Genomic DNA, 19,753 nt, shown 5'->3' with positions numbered 1-19,753 from the left:
AGAGAGAGAGAGAGAGAGAGAGAGAGAGAGAGAGAGAGAGAGAGAGAGAGAGACTTCACCATTGGTAACGAAAAAGGGAAATGGAAAAGAGGGGAAAGAAAGGGGAAAGAAGAAACGCCTCTTCCTCCCTCACCAATAACTAGCAGGAGGGGGGTGGGGGTGGTGGAAGGTGGTTAGGGGTTGGCAGGGGAGAAGGTAGAAGGATGGGAGGGTAGGAGGGAGGGAGGTTGTAGGAGGGGGGGAGGGGTGGGTAGGAAGGAGGGGAGGTGGAAGGAGGGAGGAGGGCGAGGGGGTGACCAGTGACTGTATTTGACGTGTCGGCTTCTACCGCTGTGGGTGGAAAGTGGGTGGGGGGAGAGGGAGGTGGGGGAGTGGGAGGGAAGGGGTTGACAGGGGTGTCATAAGGGGAAGGGTAACATGATGGGAGGGGGAAGGAGGTGCATGAGTAAGGTCAGCAGAGGGTCAGGAGGGTGGGGGGAAAAAGGGGAGGGAAGTAGTGGGCGTGGGGATTGGCAGCAAGGAGGGGAAGAGGGGTAGAGAGCGAGGGGAGGGGGAGGGAGGGGAGGGGGGACCACCAACTGTGTGTGACGCGTCGTCTGTACTGTTAAAATTAATGGTTGATGGAAATTTTCACAACCTGGTGGAGAGCATCCATGACTGGCCAGTGGGGGGAGGAGGGAGGAGGATGGGGATGGACAGGGAAGGGAGGGATGGAGAGGGAGAAGGGGTTTTGTTGTGGAGGGGAGGGAAGGAGAGAATGTTGTAGAGAGGAAGGGGAGGAGTATTTCAGTGGGAAAGGAGGAAAGAAGGGGGAGGAAGAGGGTGGGGGGTGAGGGGAAAAGTGAGGGATGAAAGTGACAAGAAGGAGAGAAACCTACCAAGTCTGAGTCATTCACACACACACACACACACACACACACACACACACACACACACACACACACACACACCAAGAAAACCCCAAATCTCCAAAAAATAATCTTAAGTTAAAATCACTCATTAACTCCACACGTGAGAGAGAAAAAAATCCTAACTGGTACACGTAAAGATAAATTCTCAAATGATCTTACGATACATCTCATCACCTTAACTTTGGGATAGAGTCTCAGCACAATTTTGAATCCATTTAGACTACATATGTCCTAAGTTAAATAAATACTGTACTTAAAACAGCCTCGACTTACGAACATTTTAAGAATCTATCGTTGTATCTTACCGAAAATCAGATACTTTCTCCACCTTACGACCAGAATATATTGCAACGATCCTTTGAGAATGTGGTGGCAATGTAGTCGGTCTGTAGGGGTTAAAAAAGACCTTATCTGGAGGAACAGTGATGGTGAGGCGCGTGTGGGAATAAACTCACTTAATTTAACCCAAAATATTCCCTGACAAACTTTGTTCCACAGACTGAAGCCCAAAAGTTCCCCCCACAACCTGGAAATATTCCCTAGTCCTTTATGCAGTTTTTCCCTCCATGCTTAAAAAAAAAAAATGAGTATCTTGTTTGAGCTGGTGGTAATGAGGGGTGATGAGGGAGGTGTGAGGGGTGATGAGGGAGGTGTGAGGGGTGATGAGGGAGGTGTGAGGGGTGGGGAGGTGTGAGGGGTGATGGGGAGGGAGGTGTGAGGGTGATGGGGAGGTGTGAGGGGTGATGGGGAGGTGTGAGGGGTGAGTAGAGGTGTGAGGGGTGATGGTGAGGTGTGGGGTGATGGGGGGAGGTGTGAGGGGTGATGGAGTGAGGTGTGAGGGGTGATGAGGGAGGTCATGAGGTGATGGGGAGGTGTGAGGGTGATGGTGGGGTGTGAGGGAGATGGTAGGTGGGGTGTGAGGGTGATGGAGTGAGGTGTGAGGGGGTGATGGGGAGGTGTGAGGGGGTGGGGGGGGAGGTGTGAGGGGGTGATGGGGGAGGTGTGAGGGGGTGATGAGGTGGGGGTGATGAGGGAGTGTGAGGGGGTGATGGGTGGGGTGTGGGGGTGATGGGGGAGGTGTGAGGGTGATGGTGAGGTGTGAGGGGTGATGAGTGAGGTGTGAGGGTGATGGGTGGGGTGTGAGGGAATTGATGAGGGGAGGTGTGAGGGTGGGGGAGGTGTGAGGTGATGGGGAGGTGCTGAGGGGGTGATGGGGAGTGTGAGGGGTGATGGGGAGGTGTGGGGTGATGGGGGGAGGTGTGAGGGGTGATGGGGGAGGTGTGGGGGTGATGAGGTGTGGGGGAGTGATGATGGAGTGAGGTGTGAGGGATGATGATGGAAGTGGGGTGTGAGGGGGTGATGGGGAGGTGTGAGGGATGATGAGTGAGGTGTGAGGGTGATGGGGGGAGGTGTGAGGGTGATGGGGGAGGTGTGAGGGTGATGAGGGAGGTGTGAGGGTGATGGGGGAGGTGTGGGGGTGATGAGTGAGGTGTGAGGGATGATGTTAGAGTGAGGTGTGAGGGGTGATGAGGAGGGAGGTTTGAGGGGTGATTAGGAGGGAGGTGTGGGGGTGATGATGGGTGAGTGTGAGGGGTGATGGGGAGGGGGCTGTGAGGTGGCAGTGGTAGAGTGTGAGGTGATGATGAGTGCGGTGTGAGGGGTGATGAAGAGGGAGGGGTGAGGGGTGATGATGACTGAGGTGTGAAGGGTGATTAGGAGAGAAGTGTGAACGGTAATGAGAGGGGTGATGAGGAGGGAGGTGTGAGGGGTGATGAGGAGTGAGGTGTGAGGAGTGATGTAATGATCATATCACACAGACCATCTACACTGATGGATCTCTTAACACCGCCTGTGGGAGGGCTGGAAGTGCTATCGTTGTGACTCAACCTAACAATTGAGAAAGGAGTTAGAATTAACAACTGGGCATCCACTCTACAAACTGAAGTAGTTGCCATACTCACAGCTGTTAAATTTATTGAAACCACTGTTACTGACAGTCTCATCATCACTGACTCTCTATCCTCACTACTTGCCCTTGGCACCCTCGACTCAGGTTGTCACGCTCTTGCCTCTGAAGCCAGACACAAATATGCGTACCTTGTTGACCGGGGTGTCAAGGTCAAACTGTTGTGGATCCCCTCTCACATAGGCCTCATAAAACATGACAGAGTTGATGCCCTCGCCAAACTCGCGTCTAACAAACATACTGTTGAATACAATCTGGGTCTGTTAAAAGGAACCCTTCAAACTGTAATTAGGAAAGAACTTATTGATGAACTTGACACAAGTAGACAAGTGCAAACAAGCACTAGTCGATCCATTGTTTACCATGATGAGATGTATCAAGTGAAACATGTATATGGAGCAAGTAACAAGATCACTAGATTACAAGATGTTGTAACCGCAAGACTAAGGTTAGGATATAAGTACCTTTGGCATTATGTTCCTCAAGCAGATGTGAACAAGACTAAATGTAAAGTGTGTGGCCAGACATATGGCCACACACTCGAACACTACGTCCTCGACTGTGTGAAGATAGAACCATTTAGGGACAGGTCCAAGCACTGTGTGTGGGGTGAAGGTGGGGATGGTGAGGGGGAATGTGGGGTGATGATGAAGGACGAGGGGTAATGAGGGAGTGAGGAGGTGGGGATGGTGAATGGTGATGATGTGGGGTGAATGGTGATGAAGGGGGTGATATGTGATGAGGAGGGTGTGAGGGCTGATAAGGAGAGTGAAGGGGAAGGTGGGAATGGTGAGGTAGTGTGTGTGTGTGTGTGTGTGTAATTGTGGGTATGGTGATGAATGGGTGGGTGGAGTACCGTGAGTAGTGGTCGGCATACTTTGAGTGGGTGGTGTTGGGCGGCATACCATGGGTGGTGGTGGGTAGCAGGGTATTGATCAGCGTGGGCGGCTATGCATAATTAGGGAGTGTGAGAAGGTCTTGTGGCCGGATCGGCGGGTCGGCCCGGAGCATCTATAGTGTGTGTGTGTGTGTGTGTGTGTGTGTGTAGACAGTGAGGAAGACGTGGAACACACACACTAGGTCGATGTGTTCACTTTGGTTTTCTCACAAGTTTCAAAATTAAAAACTTCTTGTGAACGTCGATACGATTGACTGAGGTCCTTACATTGTGTTGCCTTGCCTACTGTGTGTGTGTGTGTGTGTGTGTGTGTGTGTGTACTCGAGTTAGTGGTAAGTTTCTATGTATGTGCATGTATTGGCTGTATACAAGAATATGTGTATTTGAGATCTATGCCACATGTACGTCTGTCTGTCCTTATATTATATGTGTACATGTGTATGTATGTGTTTATGTATGTGGCGACCTGTGGTGTATTGGTCAGCATGCTCGCCTTGCAAGTGAGTGGACCCAGGGTCGATCCCCGGGCAGGGTGAAACTATGGGCAAGTTTGTTTACGCCATTTGCCTCTGTCTACCCAGCAGTAATTGGGGACCTGGATGTTAATAGATTTGCGGATCGTGTTCCGGGGTAATGGTTAGCCAGTGCAGTTGGCGAGCTGTCCGGTCTTCTCGGACTATTCCTTGACACTGGGTCATGCAGCTCGTTAACTTAGGGTGTGGTTGTTGTGTTGATGACAACTTTTACACCTTAAACAAATTCACGCCTAGGTGGCCCTTGGGTCGGCCATCCTCGTTACATGAGGGGCAACCATTATTATTATTATTATTATTATTATTATTATTATTATTAATATTATTATTGTTATTGTTATTGTTGTATGTATATGTGTGTGTATGTATGTACCAACTGAATTATCTAAGAGTGAGTTGCCTATTTCACATTTTCTTTACCTTGTACCTTGAAAATACGTCATTAATATCACTTAAAACGGACGTAAAACTTAAACTGTACTATACCCTCGATACTGTCGTTAAAAACAACAGACCATGTAAGAGCCTCCATCTAGCGCGCCTTAGTAGAACCAATACCCCGTGTGACGTCATTACTCACCCAGGTAAAGTCGGACACAGTGTGACGTCATTATTCACCCAGGTAAAGTCGGACCCCGTGTGACGTCATTATTCACCCAGGTAATGATGGTAGCTAAATCTTTGTTAGTTAATTTTTTCGGAGAATGGAAGAAGAAGAAGAAGAAGAAGAAGAAGAAGAAGATCTTACTTATGAATACGTGAAAATTTATCCCTTTGAGAGTGTAATATCCGGTGGTGGGGAGAGTGAGGGGGAGAGAGATTTGGAGGGAGAAGAGAGAGAGAAAAGGGAGGAATGAGTGGTTGGATGAGGAGAGGGGAAGGGTGAGTGGAGGGATGAGGGAGAGGGGAAGGGTGAGTGGAGGGATGAGGGGAGAGGGGAAGGGTGGAGTGGAGGGATGAGGGAGAGGGAAGGTGAGGAGGGATGAGGGAGAGGGGAAGGGGAGGAGGGATGAGGAGAGGGAAGGGTGAGTGGAGGGATGAGGGAGAGGGAAGAGAGGATTGAGGAGAGGGAGGGGAGAGGGATGAGGGAGAGGAAGGGTGAGGGATGAGGGAGAGGGGAAGGGTGAGTGGAGGGATGAGAGGGAAGGGTGAGAGGGATGGTGGGAGGATGAGGGAGAGGGAAGGGTGAGTGGAGGGAGAGGAGAGTGGCATGACCCAAGGGGTCTATATGTGGGGACTGGGTGGCCACATGTTGGAGATCTTATTGAAATTTAGGGTGTGTGTGTTGTAATGGTGGTGTTTGTTCCCGACCCTCCCCAGCTCACCCCTAGCCTTCCTCGGGAGTCAATCCGCAGGAGGAAATCAATCCTCCATTCAATACCTCCTCTGGCATGTGATTCTCCCTCCTCAACAGAATCCATTCAAATGGCGTCTCCAGCCGACTCCTCGAATGATGATCAGTTCCTTGTGAGGGGGTAAGGGGTGATGGGAGGGGGGAGGGGTGATGGGCAGGGTAAAGGGAGGGGTAGGGGGTGACAGTCAGGGTAGTAGCCTATTTGAAGGTAAGATTCTTGTCAAGGGGTGAAGGGAAGAGGTTAATTGAAGGGTGAGTGGGAGGAGAGAGGGAAGGGGAGGGCATATTACCCTCTGTGTTTTATGCCGGTGTGTGTGTGTGTGTGTGTGTGTGTGTGTGTGTGTGTGTGTGTGTGTGTGTGTGTGTGTGTGTGTGTGTGTTGCTCAACAGAAACACCGATGTGGATGTCCTGACTACCCAGCAGGTCCCTCAACATCCAGAGCTGACCCACCTCAGCTATCCTCCACCCCTGGATGAGGAAGCTACTGCCATCAATCAGATAAAAAAATAACAAAGCCTCAGGGCCTGATGGAATCCCAGCCGAGGTGTATAAAGCAGGAGGACCTCTGCTTACCAGCCGTCTCCACTCTCTCTTGGAGAATATATGGGAGAAGGAAGAAATCCCCCAAGATCTTAAAGACGCCTCCATCGTCAATATTTATAAGAACAAGGGAGACTGGTCGGACTGTGGCAACTACCGCGGGATCTCGCTGCTCTCCGTAGCTGGCAAGATTATCGCCCGAGTCCTCCTAAACAGACTTCTTCCTCAGGCGGAAAACTTCCTCCCAGAATCTCAATGTGGCTTCAGACCACGTGGCACCACTGACATGAACTTTGCTGCCCGTCAGATACAGGAAAAATGCAGAGAACAGCGTCGTGACCTGTACATGGCTTTCATCGACCTAACCAAGGCCTTCGACCCGGTCAACAGGGAAGCCCTCTGGTGGACCCTCAGCCGTTTTGGCTGCCCACCAAAATTCATTACCATTGTGAGGCAACTCCACGATGGCATAAACGGCAGTGTCCTGCACAACGGCACCCAGTCTGAGTTCTTCTCCATCCAAACGGGGGTTAAACAAGGGTGTGTACTGACACCAACTCTCTTTTCCATTTTCTTGGCTGCCTTCCTTACTCATGCCAGCGCCAATTTAGCGGGCGGGGTGGACATCGAGTACCGGATGAAGGGTCTTTTCAGCATAAGACGACTCCAGGCAAGAACAGAGGTGTCGACAGCTTCCAATACTAAACTTCAGGATGCAGACGACATCACCCTTGTTGCTCACACTGAACACGACCTACAGGAGATTCTGAACACCTACGCAGATGCGTATGCACACTTCGGCATTGAGGTGAACGTACGTAAGACGCAGATTCTCTTTCAACCTTCCCCTGGTTCAGCCACACCTCCACCATCCATCCAGCTTAACGGTACTACTGTCTCTAATGTTACCCACTTTCGGTATCTCGGCTCCCACCTGTCCACCACCGCGGATATCGATGAAGAGATTCAACATCGTATCAGATGTGCATCTCAAACCTTTGGCAGATTCAAAACCGTGTCTTCAGCTGTGGGGAGCTGAAATTATTTATAAAGCTGCACGTATATCGACCAGTGGTCCTACCCACCCTGCTATATGGCAGTGAGACATGGGTCACATACAAGAGGCACCTCAAGGCACTTGAAAACTTTCACCAACGTAGTCTACGATCCATCCTCTGAGTTTATTGGGAAGACAAGAGAACAGATGCCAGTATTCTTGCTGACACCAACTGTAGGAGCATCGAGACTACCATTATCCCTGAACAACTACGCTGGACTGGCCATGTTACCCGCATGGACGACAGTAGACTGCCGGTGGGCAATTTAAAAGGTATAAGGATAGTCTTAAGACGAACCTGAAAAAGTGCCAAATTGACCCCTTCACCTGGGAGTCGATTACTCCACATCGACTCTTGCAGTCGAGTTAGTCCGACTGCAAACCGCGGCAGACAAGCGCCGTACGCCGGAAAGATGCTGCCGCCGCCCTTCCCGCACTTGATGCAGCTCTCCACATGTACAACTCATGTGAACGACTCTGCCGGTCCCGTATTGGCCTCTTTAGTCACCTAAAAACTCACCAACCTTGGTGACATGCTTAATAACTCATATCATTGTATCATAGCTGGATGATCGTCATACTCGATTCCGAGTGACAGCAAAGTAGTAGTAGTAGTGTGTGTGTGTGTGTGTGTGTACAGTAGACACACCTGTGTACACGTCACCTAGCCAGTAATTGGTCTTGCTTGGTCTGTCTCTTAAAATTGATGGTTGCACCTTGAGGGGGGGGAGGGGGAGGATGATATAGAGACGGAGAGAGAGAGAGAGAGAGAGAGAGAGAGAGAGGAGGATTACAGAGAAGGGAGGAGGATGGGAGGGAGGTTAAAGAGAGGTGGGTGGGGAGGGAAGAGGGAGGAAGTGGAGGGGGTAGTGTAAATATAGAGAGGAGGGAAAGAGGAGGAGAGAGGAGAATGGAAGGAAATTGGTGATAACGGGAGGGAGAAGGAAGAGAGGGGAGGGGGGAGTAAGAAGAGGTGAGAGAAAGGGGAGGAATAAAGGGAGCAACAGTGAATACCCCAATAACTTCCCTTTACCTCCTCCCCAACCACCACCTTCCCTCACTTCCTATCTTCCTCTCCACCTCCTCTCTCCTCCTATCTTCCTCCTTCTATCCTCCCCACCTCCTCTCTCCTCCTATCTTCCTCCTTCTATCCTCCCCACCTCCTCCTCTTCTCCCCACCTCTTCCTCTTCTCCTCTCCACCTCCTCCTCTTATCCTCCCCACCTCCTCCTCTTCCTCTCCTCCTCCCCCTCCTTTCTTCTCCTCCCCCACCTCCCCCTCTTATCCTCCCCCACCTCCCCCTCTTATCCTCCCCACCTCCTCCTCTTCCTCCTCCCACCTCCTCCTCCCCTTCTTCTCCTCCCCCACCTCCTCTTCTCCTCCCCACCTCCTCCTCCCCTTCACTTCTCCTCCCCACCTCCTCTTCTTCTCCTCCCCACCTCCCTCCGCTATGTCACGGGTTCGATTCCCGGGCCGGCGGAAGTTGTTTGAATACTCTTCCTAGTCCCCTTGGTCCCTGTTCACCTAGCAGCAAAGTAGGTACCTGCTGTAAATCTGAAGTTGCGAATTCGCATTCAGGGAAAAGTTGTTGGAGCTTCCAATAACTTGCTTAGACATAAACCATTGACTCTTCAGGCTTCTGTGCCTTCGACTCTTCAGGCTTCTACGCCCTTAACACATGAGACATAAGGCAAGCATGAACTTAGCATGCTTCCCTGTTGGGGGCTGTAAACGCTTCTGCACTTCACCTTACACAAGGATGTGGCGGGTGCCCAATAAAAAAAAAGCTTCTCCTCCCCACCTCATCCTCTTCTCCTCCCCACCTCCTCCTCTTCTCCTCCCCACCTCCTCCTCTTCTCCTCCCCACCTCCTCCTCTTCTCCTCCCCACCTCCTCCCCTCTTCTCCCACCTCCCTCCTCTTCTCCTCCCCACCTCCTCCTCTTCTCCTCCCCACCTCCTCCTCTTCTCCTCCCCACCTCCTCCTCTTCCTCCTTCCACCTCCTCCTCTTCTCCTTCCCCACCTCCCTCCTCTTCTCCTCCCACCTCCTCCTCTTCTCCTCCCCACCTCCTCCTCTTCTCCTCCCCACCTCCCCTCCTCTTCTCCTTCCCACCTCCTCCTCTTCTCCTCCCCACCTCCTCCTCTTCTCCTCCCCACCTCTTCCCTACTTGTTTCTACATGTTAAATTATTTTTCAATTAGTTCATACAAATTATTATGAATTACGTATTGTATAAATTATCTGAAATTATTATCTGTACGTAAATTATTATGGATAGAGTTTTATATTTTTGTATAATTGATATGAAAATTATCTTGTTGGTCCGTTAATCTGATAGTTGAGTTTCGTGTTATTGGGAAATCTCTCTCTCTCTCTCTCTCTCTCTCTCTCTCTCTCTCTCTCTCTTCAAATCTCAGATAAAATCCATAGTTTGTATATATGTATGTATGTACAGGTATGTATGTATGTATGTAACTGTATGTATGTATGTATGTCTGTCTGTCCCCACAGGTAGATGATACAGTCTCCGTCTCAGGGCTTATTTGCATATTTCTATTAGTATTTAAATTACACCATAAAACAGTCTTGGAGTATTATGTAAAGAAACGCCAAACAACTCTTTCACATTATACATATATATTTTATGTGTGTTTGTATGTGCTTTTTGTTTATTCATATTGTGTGTGTGTGTGTGTGTGTGTGTGTGTGTGTGTGTGTGTGTGTATGTGTGTGTGTGTGTGTTTCATGGTGTAGGTCAGAATGCTCGCCTCTCAAGCGAGTGGACCCGGGTTCGATCCCAAGGCAGGGTGAAACTATGGGCAAGTTCCTTTACGCCATTTGCCTCCGTCTACCCAGCAGTAATTGGGGACCTGGATGTTAATCGATTTGTGGATCATGTTCCGGGGCAATGGTTAGGTTAGGTTACGTTACGTTAGGCTTTAGTTGGAGATAAAGGAATTGGTAGTTTATATTATTCATTTATTTACTTGGTGTTTTTAAAGCTGTTTGTCTATAAGGAAGAAATAAGAGACTTGTTGGTTATTGGAACACGTGAATATATATGAAACTAATACTAATCTTAAAAAGACTCGTTATTTATGTTAAGGAACTGGTGTTACACTCTCGCTGGTCTGTGTAATGAGACTTGATAACCAATTACTATACTCAATATATTATAAGATAACTTATCATTGTTATCTTATTCTTATAGTTTTAATAAGTTGTTTCTTATATAAATTATATTACTGGAGGTAAAACTGTTTTGATCACCTGAAGATTAACTCCACTTTATTTCACAATAAGATTAACCTAACTTAACATAATATTTTGTGTAGCAGTTATCTCTCTCTCTCTCTCTCTCTCTCTCTCTCTCTCTCATAGCTTCAAACATAGGTTGGATGGATATATGAGCGATAGGGGTTGGGTGTAAATGAGACTGCCCAGTATGGCCCGCTGCAGTTTCCTCCATTCCTATGTTATTATGTTTATGTGTTCATATTTATGTTACGTAGATCAGTAGAAAGTGACAACACGTAAGAGAAGAAATGCTAGGAGAGAGAGAGAGAGAGAGAGAGAGTCATGTTAAGTTAGTTGTCAAGATGTGGGTGGCCCCCTGGGTGGTGGTGGACATCCGGGTGTGGGTGGTCCCCTGGGTGGTGGTGGTAACCATCCGGGTGTGGGTGGCCCCCTGGGTGGTGGTGGACATCCGGGTGGGGGTGGCCCCTTAGGCGGTGGTGGCCAGGTGTGTGTAAATAATGAGGTCTGGCCCGGTGATCAGGCGGCCACACTCCGATACCTTATTTACCAACACAATCCCTGGGATCTACCAGGCGGAGGGCGCTGTCTGCCCCCCCCCCTCCCATCCTCCCTCTTCCTTCATTCCTTCGTTTCGTAAGGCGAAGGGTAATGTCCCTCTCTCCCCCCTTCCCTCACTCCTTCCCTCCCTCCCTTCCTCCCTCTTCCTTCGTTGCAAGGCGGAGGGCACTGTCTCCTTCCCACATCCCGCCCCTCCATCCTTCCATGACTCTCTCACTCCTTCCCTCCTTCCATCCCCCCTTTCCTCCCTATCGCCTCTCTCCCAGCGGACATTCACCCCCTCACTCTCCCTCACACTCCATCTCTCTCCCACACGTTTCCTGACTCTCCCTCGGAAGAAGAGGAGGAGGAGGAGGAGGAGGGAAGGGGAGGAAAGAGGAGGAGGAGGAGGGTAGATTATGTTCTGGGGAGACGAATCGCTGGAGGTGTCACAGGTGTCTTAAAGCCTCCCTCCCTCCCTCCCTCCCTCCCTCCCTCTCTCTCCAGGTGTGTGTGGAGGTCCCCTGGGGTCCTCCCTGTTGCTGCTTCCCTCCCCACAATCCCGTCCCTCCCTCCTTTCTCTCCACCGCCTTCTAGATGTATGTATGTATGTATGTATGTATGTATGTATGTACAGATATGTATGTATGTATGTACAGATATGTATGTATGTATACGTATGTACGTATTTGTGTGTGTGTGTGTGTGTGTGTGTGTGTTATGGTGTAAGTCAGCATGCTCGCCTCGCAAGCTATTGGACCCGGGTTCGATCACCGGGCAGGGTGAGACTATGGGCAAGTTTCTTTACGCCATTTGCCTCTGTCTACCCAGCAGTAATTGGGAACCTGGATGTTAATCGATTTGCGGATCGTATTCCGGGGTAATGGTTAGCCAGTGCAGTTGGCGAGTTGTCCGGTCTTCTCGGACTATTCCTTGACACTGAGTCATGCAGCTCGTAACTTAGGGTGTGGTTGTTGTGTTGGCGACAGCTTCTACACCTTAAACAAATTCACGCATAGGTGGCCCTTGGGCCGGCCATCCTCGTTACACGAGGGGCAACCATTATTATTATGCCAAATATGCAATAAGAGAGATACGAAATAACTCGTCATAATAAAGTAATAATAATAATAGTTGTGTTGATAGTATCTATAAGACTAAATAATAATGGGATTAATAAAATAATAATAATAATAATAATAGTAATAACAATAGTATGTTCACTCAGCTAATTAGCGAACACCTGTGGTTGTGGTGGTTGGCATCAGCGCCTCTGGTGGTAAAAAGTTGAAACTCTATTGTTTACAAACATAATAAGCTGGTGAGGTGTCGGACGGTGACTTAAAATGGGAGTAACTTTTTGTCAAGGGCTTCTAGAGAGAGAGAGAGAGAGAGAGAGAGAGACTGTGATCGTTGACGTCTTGAGTTGATTGTTCCTCACTTCTCCTACCTCCTCCTGCCCCTACCCCTCCCTCTTGTCCTGCCCCTACCCTCCCCTACCCCTCCTCCTGCTCTCCCGTTCTTCTCCCTCCTCCTCCTTGGGACTATAATCACTCGCCTCCAAAATGACGCTGACGAACTACGATCATTTCCCCCACTGTGGAAAATCTAATTACGTCACCATAAAAGACGACCTTCTCCTCTCCTCTCTCTCTCTCTCTCTCTCCAGGCGAGCTTCACTGTCTCTGCGTCTCTGCTCGTCTCTGATTGGTTGATTTAAAGACGTCATATCAGTGAAGCGATTTGGTTGGGTTAATGTATTGACGTCACGCGAATAAAAGCGATTTAATTGGATGATGTTCAAAACGTCACCACATGGGAATTCTTGATTGGCTGAAGTTGCATGACGTCATAGTGAAAGACTCTGACGCCAAATGAAAAAGTAATTTTAAATTAATAGTTTTTGGCACTTTCTTGTCATTAGATGTAATAATGAAGAATTAAATAACTAATAACTAACTAACTAACTAAATAAATAAATAATCAATAAAGTACAAATAGAAGATATACCATTTTCGATTCTTATCAACACCTGAAGGACGAAAATCCACACCCAATAAGAGAATAACAAACCTGATTGGTTAGTTTCACATGACGTCATGGGAAATCAACCCAACATGAACGCTCATTGGCCAAATAGTTTGTTTACATTGATATTGAATTCATCTCGCACAAATATTCCCGCCATTTGTAAGTTATTTTTTTCTATAACAAAAAGGTATATCATTTTACCTATTTCCACGCTGAGGGAACTGTCCAATTAGAACAAAGAGGAAGTGTGTAGGGCTTTAACAGTGGTCAGTGGTGCAGAAACCCTCCCTTGTGTGTTTGTTACGTAACACACTAAAACAAACAAGAACATAAGTCTGTTTGTTTGTATGTATGTATGTATGTATGTATGTATGTATGTATGTATGTATGTATGTATGTATGTATGTATGTATGTTTATATGTATGAATGTATGTATGTATGTATGTATGTATGTATGTATGTATGTATGTATGTTTATATGTATGAATGTATGTATGTATGTATGTATGTATGTATGTATGTATGTATGTATACTGTAAATAGCTAGATAGATAGACCTGGAAACACACACACACACACACACACACACACACACACACACAGACACACACACACACACACAGACACACACACACACACACACACACACACACACACACACACACACACACGAGGTGTTTAAAAGAGGTGTAGAAGCCCATTATTCCATTACCTGCCAGAGTGTTGATGGGCGGCTAACCTACCTGTGTGAAGGGAGGGGGGGGGTGAGGGTGGGGGAGGGGTGGGGAGGAGGAGGTGGGGGTGGGGGGGAGTGAGGAGAGGGTGGGGAGGAGGAGAGGGAGATAAGGCGACAGAGGAAGAAGGGGAGAGGGGAAAAGGATAAATAAGAGAGAAAGGGAAAGAAAATAGGTGGGATAAATGGGGAAAAGGAAAAGAAACACAAGGAGAGAGAGAGAGAGAGAGAGAGAGAGAGAGAGAGAGAGAGAAGGGAGATATGGAATGGGAAAAATAAGAGAGAGGGGCATGGGAGGGAAGGAGGGAGGGAAAGTGACAGGGAGATGGGAGGAATATGGAGGGAGGGAGGAGAGTGACAGGGAGATGGAGGAGGGAGGCCGTCTGGTAAGGTCAGGGTGATTAATTCTTGTCTGTAGAAGCGTCCCTCCTGCCCCTCCCTCCCTTCCCTCCTCCCTTCCTCCTCCCTTTTCCCTCCCTCCCTCCTATCCCCACCCTCCATTCCATACTCTCCTCTTCTTTCTTCCCACTCCCCATCCCTCTCCCTTTCCTTTCTCCTTCCTCTCCTTTTACCCCCCCTCCCTAACCTCTCCCTATGCCACTCTTCCTTCCTTCTCTCCTTTCACTCTCTCTCTCCATCTCTTCCTTCTTTCCCGTTACCCTCTCTCCATCCTCTTCCCTCTTTCTTCCTTTCCTTCCTTCTTTCCCTTCCTTTCTTCCATACCTCCCTTTCCATCACCTCTTCGATTTTTCCTTTATCTCCCCTCTCCCTCCCCCTCCACTCCTTCCCCCAACCCTCTCTCTTCCCCCTTCCCTCTTCCCTCCCCCCCCTTTCCACCTCGGCGTGTCATCACAGAAAGGGTTGGATGGAAGGGTGAGTTACTATATACATGAGGCTTATTTTATTCCTCTCTCTCTCTCTCTCTCTCTCTTCCCTTTATTCCTCCTTTCCATTTCCTTTTTGTATTATTTTTCCCTCACTCTCCCTTCGTGATGGTGTTATTTCTCACTCTCTCTCTTCCCACCTCCCTTCCCTCTGTCTCCATCCACCTGTGAATGTTTCTCCTATTCTTTCATCTCCTCTCTTCCTCTCTTTATCAGCGTCCGGCCTTTCTTCCTGCCTTCCTTCTTTTTTGGGGCTGTGGCTATTTTTTCCCCCGAAGGCGTTGCAGAGGCAGAGGGGAGAAGGGGAGGAGGAGAAGATAAAGGTGGGGAGAGAAGAGGGGAGAGAGGAGTAGGTATGGAGAGGGGTAGGGGAGGGGAGGGGAGAAAGATGTGGGAGGCGGGGAGAGGATAGGGAGAAAGAGGTGGGGAAAAGAGATGGGGCGAAGGTATAATGAGGTGGGGAAAGGTTCGGGGAGAGAGTGGTGGGTATGGGGAGGGTAGGAGAGGAGTGGGGAGAAAGAAGTGAGAATAAGTGAGAAAGAGGTACGTATGGAGAGGATAGGGGAGAAAGAGGTGAGGAGGATAGGGGAGAGGAGAGGGGAGAAAGAGGTGGGAAGGAAGTGAGGGAGAGGGAGAAAGAGGCAGGAGGGGTGAGGGGAGAGGGAGAAGAGATGGGATGAGGGGAATTGAAAGAGGGGAATGGTGAAGAGGAAGGGGGATGGGTTTTTTTTTTTAAGTCTTATAACTTCGTCTGTCTTCCATTCTTCTTTTTCTCTCTTATCTTACAGTATTTATTTTGTCGACTTCATTATTCCTCTTCATTACCGCTACTTTTTATTCCTGGCTTCAGTTAATTATTGTTATTTATTAATTTTTTTTATCCACTGCTTTTGTTTGCTGTTAATTAATTTATCTTCGATATTCTTTTTATTTATAGTTCTTCTTCCTTATTCAGTCTCGTGACTTAACTTAATCAGGAAAACGAGACACGCTTCAGTAATATCTAAAACACATAAAAACACTACGGATATATCTGCCACGATATACGGGTTATTTAGGGACTTATATAAAAAACAATAACCGGTTTTTGGAAGGGGAGGCAGCTATAATCGGCCAGAGATTGTGGTTGTAAATAAATATATGTAAACAGAGTAGAGAAGTTGGCCGCGCTCCGGGGTGTAACCGACCCAAACACCAGGGAGGGGACGCCGGCCTAAAGCAAATTCCTTTATTTACATTCGTCTTTTCACGGTAATCTCTCTCCCTCTTATAATGTTCAATGATTCTAATAATTTATAGTTTGGGGTAAAATATAATGAAGGGTCAATATATTTTGTGTAGGAAGGGAAGGTTAAGGTAAATATGGTAGATAGAAAGGCAATACTAGAACAAAGGTGCCAGGGCTGCCACCACTCCCGCGTCAGCTGTTGTTGTATACATTGTCGAGATTTCCAGATTTTCATGGTCAGCTTCAGTTGTTTCTGTCTGTTTGTTTCTCGTGGTGTTCACTTGTGAGGGCACACAGTGTGTGTATATATATATATATATATATATATATATATATATATATATATATATATATATATATATATATGTATATATATTTATCAACACACACACACATACACACACACACACACACACACACACACACACACACACACACACACACACACAAACACACACACGACAAAATACTGTATAAGTTTAAAAGCGAAATCACTGGAGATTCAAAATGGCGGCGGCCGTGCACAGCGGAACAATAATATTCAGTATCGGAGACAGACGGTGCACCAATAGGGGGGACAGATGGTACCAGGTGGTGCAGGGGAGCCGCCAGTTGGTCCGGCGGGGCGGGGGAGGAGAGGACAGGTAGGCAAGATTGGAGGAGGGGGTAGGGTAGGGAGGCTGGATTGGAAGAGGGAAGTCAGGAGGAGGGAGGAAGGAGGATTGGAGGAAGAGGAGAAGAGGAGGGTGATACAGGAGGGGGAGTAGCAGGAGAGAAGGGGAGATGCAGTACGCAGTAGAGGTAATGGGTAAGGGGGAGGGGAGGGGGAGGGGAGGTGGGGGAGGACACCATCTGGTCACACTGCCGGCACAATATTAATGTAACAAGGGCTTAAGCCACACGCACTAATGGCACCGGCGGTCGTAATGCCCCTATTGCCCTCAACCTCCCTCGTTACCTTGTTAGAGTTAAGGGTAGTTAATGGACCTGTTGTGGTGGTAGTTACCGGACCTGTTATGGTGGTAGTTAATGGTGGAAGTTAACGGACTTGTGGTGGTAGTTAACGGACCTGTTGTGGTGGTAGTTAACGGACCTGTTGTGGTGGTAGTTAACGGACCTGTTGTGGTGGTGATTAACGGACCTGTTGTGGTGGTAGTTAACAAAAAAATAAAGGTATGAAATCATAACAACAAAAACAAATAAAAAGAAAAATAACAAGAAATAAATAAACAAACAATTAAAACAAACAAATCAAAACAACGATGGCAAAAACTAGGCAAAATTACACCTTAAAAACACCAACAAACACAAACAAATATATAACAAACAAACAAACAAACAAACAAAATATAACAAACAAACAAACACACAAACAACAAACACACAAACAAACAAACAAACACACAAACAAACACACAAACAAACACAAAACAAACAAACAAACATCATATTGGTGTTTGTGTCTCACACCAAGATAAATTCTTAAAAAAATATATATATTCTATTTTCTTCTCGACAGATACCTTCAATATGTGTGTGTGTGTATGTGTGTGTGTGTGTGTGTGTGTGTGTGTGTGTGTGTGTGTGTTGTATGTGTGTGTTGTGTGTGTGTGTATGTGTGTGTGTGTGTGTGTGTGTGTGTGTTTTATAAGATACAGTATAAACTCTACGGTGTTATCCTGTCGTGTTCAACTAGCTAGGTAAGGAAAGGGCTAGGTGTGGAAGGGCTAGGTGAGGAAGGGGCTAGGTGAGGGCTAGGTAAGGAAGGCTGGGTGAGGAAGGGCTAGGTAAGGAAGGGCTAGGTGAGGAAGGGCTGAGTGGAAGGGGCTAGAGTAAGGAAGGGTTAGGTGGGAAGGGTTAGATGAGGAAGGGCTAGGTGAGGAAGGGCTAGGTAAGGAGGAAGAGCTAGGTGAGGAAGGGCTAGGTAAGGAAGGGCTAGGTAGGAAGGGCTGGTGAGGAAGGGCTAGGTGAGGAAGGGCTAGGTGAGGAAGGGCTAGGTAAGGAAGGGCTAGGTGAGAGGGCTAGGTAGGGAAGGGCTAGGTGAGGAAGGGCTAGTAGGAAGGGAGCTGGATAAGGAAGGTTAGGTGAGGAAGGGTTAGATGAGGAAGGGCTAGGTGAGGAAGGGCTAGGTAAGGAAGAGCTAGGTGAGAGGGCTAGGTAAGGAAGGGCTGGAGTAAGGAAGGGCTAGGTAGGAAGGGCTAGGATGAGGAAGGGCTAGGTGAGGAAGGGCTAGGTGAGGAAGGGCTAGGTAGAGGAAGGGCTAGGTGAGGAAGGGCTAGGTAAGGAAGGGCTAGGTAAGGAAGGAGGCTAGGTAAGGAAGGGCTAGGTAAGGAAGGGCTAGGTGAGGAAGGGCTAGGTAAGGGAAGGCTAGGTAAGAAGGGCTAGGTAAGGAAGGGCAGAGTAAGGAAGGGCTAGGTGAGGAAGAGGTTAGATAAGGAAGGGCTAGGTAAGGAAGGGCTAGGTGAGGAAGGGCTAGGTAAGGAAGGGCTAGGTAGGAAGGGCTAGGTAAGGAAGGGCTAGGTAGGAAGGGCTAGGTGAGGAAGGGCTAGGTGAGGAAGGGCTAGGTAAGGAAGGGCTAGGTAAGGGAAGGGCTAGGTAAGGAAAGGCTAGGTAAGGAAGGGCTAGGTGAGGAAGGGCTAGGTAGGGAGGAAGGGCTAGGTAAGGAAGGGCTAGGTAGGAAGGGCTAGGTATGGAAGGGCTAGGTGAGGAAGGGCTAGGTGAGGAAGGGGCTAGGTGAGGAAGGGCTAGGTGAGGAAGGGCTAGGTAAGGAAGGGCTAGGTAAGGAAAGGGCTAGGTAAGGAAGGGCTAGTGGGAAGGGCTAGGTAGGAAGGGCTAGGTGAGGAAGGGCTAGGTAAAGGAAGTTCTAGGTGAGGAAGGGCTAGTGGGGAAGGGCTAGGTAGGAAGGGGCTAGGTAGGGAAGGGCTAGGTGAGGGAAGGGCTAGGTAAGGAAGGGCTAGGTAAGGAAGGGCTAGGTAAGGAAGGGCTAGGTAAGGAAGGGCTAGTAAGAAGGCTAGGTGAGAAGGGCTAGAGTAAGGAGGCTAGGTAAGGAAGGGCTAGGTAAGAGAAGGGCTAGGTAAGGAAAGGGCTAGGTGAGGAGCTAGGTAAGGAAGGGGCTGAAGTAAGGAAGGGGCTAGTGAGAAGGGCTAGGTGAGAAGGGCTAGTAAGAAGGGCTAGGTGAGGAAGGGCTAGGTGAGGAAGGGCTAGGTGAGGAAGGAGGCTAGGTAAGGAAGGGCTAGGTAAGGAAGGGCTAGGTAAGGAAGGGGTTTTGGGATATATTTTTTGTACTTTTATGTATTTTCATCGATAATTCTTAAGTATTTTGTATCATATTACAGTATTTCTACAGTTATTGGATTTTATTTAATTTTTTGTGTAATATTATAATTTTTTCTTTGTTCTTCGCTATTATTTTATTTATTTTTTTCTTGTAATAATTATGTTTATATTACTTGATGAAGAGAGTGTGTAGAGGATGGAGGAAGAGAGAAGGAAGGAGGAAGGATGATGGAATAAGGAGGGTGAAGGATGGAGGGAGGATGATGGAGGGGTGGATATCTACGCCAGGTGATCACAGGTTAATGAGAAGGAAAAATATTTGGATCCCTCGGTCTCCTGGGAATGGCCCTCTTATCCTCTCATCAGGGGTGGGGCTATGTGGGGTGGGGCGGGGTGGGGTGGGGCAGGGGGTGGGGTGGGGCAAAGGTAGCATAGGGTTGGTTAAAAGAGTTTGGGGAGGAGGGCAGAGTAGGGCTGTGATGGATGGCGGTGGGTGAGAAGGCTAGAGTGAGGGAGGGTTAGGTGGGGAAGGGGGCTAGGTGAGGAGG

Source organism: Homarus americanus, unplaced genomic scaffold (assembly GCF_018991925.1).
Source record: "Homarus americanus isolate GMGI-L3 unplaced genomic scaffold, GMGI_Hamer_2.0 scaffold49667, whole genome shotgun sequence".
NCBI classification, from domain to species: domain Eukaryota; kingdom Metazoa; phylum Arthropoda; class Malacostraca; order Decapoda; family Nephropidae; genus Homarus; species Homarus americanus.
Note: the sequence above shows the minus strand (reverse complement) of the source record.